The sequence below is a fragment of the Chiloscyllium punctatum genome, chromosome 35, assembly GCF_047496795.1.
Source record: "Chiloscyllium punctatum isolate Juve2018m chromosome 35, sChiPun1.3, whole genome shotgun sequence".
NCBI classification, from domain to species: domain Eukaryota; kingdom Metazoa; phylum Chordata; class Chondrichthyes; order Orectolobiformes; family Hemiscylliidae; genus Chiloscyllium; species Chiloscyllium punctatum.
The window spans coordinates 57,895,371-57,898,061 of NC_092773.1; positions in this window are offsets into that span (position 1 = coordinate 57,895,371).

Genomic DNA, 2,691 nt, shown 5'->3' on the forward strand with positions numbered 1-2,691 from the left:
GAAATTTTGTGAAAGAGGCATGAGCTGACATCAATCCATAAACCAACAGTTCATATGCTCATGCACAATTGCAAATTCATGATTGGCATTAGTATTTCATTTACTACCACGAAATGAGCGAACAGTTTGATGTGTCTTTGGTATATGCTTAAATCATTTTCTCGTCTTATGTTTTAACACAGAAGACAAATCGATTGCATATATTTTCAAATATGCAAAATATTCAAAGATTGTTCACGAATGCCCTGGAGGGATGGAAATCTGCCAACCATATCTGTTCTTCAGCGCATGTGACTCAAGGCCGCAAAGCAAAAGTGTTTACCTTTTCTGTCCTCTGGGCAATGACGAATGGTCAACAAATGCTGCTCTGTTCAGTGATGTCCACATGCCATGATTTTTTTACAAATAAGTAATATAGGCAAGGGAAGACAGCCTTGAAATATGCAAATTCAGTCAGCGTGGTAGTTCTTGAAATGATGCAAAATTGAAACATGAAGGTATCTCCTGGTCACCATTGTGATCCATGGTAAACATCTGCATCAATATTTTCAAATTCATGAAGAGTTAACTTCGATAGTGTGGTGGCCGGTGAATTGCATGGATAAATACGCACCAAGGTGTTGAAATGTATCTGATTTTTTTTGTCATGATTTAGTAATAAAATCGGAATGTCTCAATCAGATGAGGCTTCGTTCTTTTTAACTCATTGTGATTGGAATGCTCAGCTGCTGAACCTTTTGTTCATTTGACAATCGTTTTTTGATTTAATTTTCACATTGTTGTTATCCCTACTTCATCGTAAGAACACAATTAAATACAGTGAAATGTTTTGGTTCGTAGCCATGACACAACAATATTTTGAGTAACGAAAGATTTCGCCAATAAAGAAAGATACCGGATGAAGAATGATCATTAGTCCTGATCCAGCTCATTACCTTAACGACATCTCTGCCCCCATCCAACCACCACTGCGTTGCTGCAGTTTGCACCACAAGCAATCAACATCGTGGTTGTGACCCTCAGGTGCTATTACTGCTGCTGTGCGATACTCCTTTAACACAGTCTGCTCAGCGACTATGTTTGATCGACAGGCATCAGAGTTGTGTTTCTATTCGTGGGGCTTACCTCATCGATATTCATATTGTGCCCCACTGCCAACACCAGCGCCAGACCCATGCAATATGTTGATACTCAGGTGGATATTATGCTAATGTGCCTACCTCACCAACGTCTCCTCTGTAATTTATTAACCTCTGACTGCTGGTATTATGCCTGTTCAGGAAATGTAAGTCGGTGCTCACTCTTCTCCGTGCTTATTGTGCTCTAGTCCCCCGTTTTCGGCTTACACAACGTCCATGCTCTGGGTCTGCTCGAAGTCTATGGTACACTCGCTCGAGGTCTGTGCCCTGTGCCTGACTTGAGTCTATTCAAATTCAACGAGCATGTGTCTCGCTGTCCATGATCAGAAGACAGGTCAGTTAAAAAGAGATTTAAAGCATGCAGCATTCTTATTAAGCTATTGTGAAATACTTCCAGTGAAATGAGTTCTTCCACTTAATAATCAGGCGAAAACTGCTCACCAGTTTTGAAGATGAAGTCTCAGCAGAAACTGACACTGTTGGAGTCATATGTTCCTGCGTTCATCCTTCTACACTCGTCACAAAAGGGACAACGATTTGGTCGCCTTCTTGATGAACTATGCCATGGAATTCTATGTTAATAAAGCAATTGGAGTAGGTTACATTAATTCTCATATTACATCACAATTTGTGCAGTTGGCAAATGAGTTTTCGAACTGCAAGCTCATATCAGAATTGTCCGTAATTCTTGCCTTTAAGTCATTATGCCATAAAGAATATGCATAGATTCATTGACTTTGTTTAGAACTGTTGTTCTCCATTTGTTGCTCTCACAAACATTGTGTTCTTTCAAAACGCGTTTCAGGATATTGCTTCAACAATAGGTAATTGCCAGATGATTCCATTCCAAGTCAGCATGGTGTTTGATTTTGAAGTAAGCTTGCAGTTGGCAGTCTCGCCATGCATTTGCTACTGTCCTACTCTAGTTTGGGCATATCAGCCGTCTCGAAGGGCCTGCAGAATCATACAAGTTTCGCTTCTGAATCTGTATCTTCGAGATGTTGGAAATTATTTGCACTGTGAATCTTTAGTGAATAGCGTGCAATAGTGCTGTTGTTTTAAGAAGTGGGCATGCACCTGGATTCGTGAAGAGAGACTGAACAAGAGTTATCCATCTGCCAACTGTAGCATAAGTAGCTTGTGAACTTTTACCTTTCAAATTCAGAACAATAGAAGCACAATTTCGAGCAGTAGATGGGTGTGGGCAGATCTCACCACAGAACAGTATTAATTTTGTTGAGCTTTTAGATTCGGGGAAATGTGCAGGCGTTTTCAAGAAGCCGAGGCTTTCTTTCAGCTATCTCTGTTATAAACAGAAGCTGGGGTTTCTCTTCCTACAATGGGTGTTGCATGTGAGAAAAATGTGTTAATGGAAGGTTGCTCTTTTCGAACAGTTTCTAAGCAACAGTTACTGTATCCACTGCCGTGTTAAGCTTTACAATATCGTTACCGAATTCTCAGTTCTAATTTCTTTGTTGTATTGTGAATATAGTACTTGAAAAAGTACGTTTTGGGAAAGGCCAGCTCGTCTAAACAGAGAGTAACTGTTGGT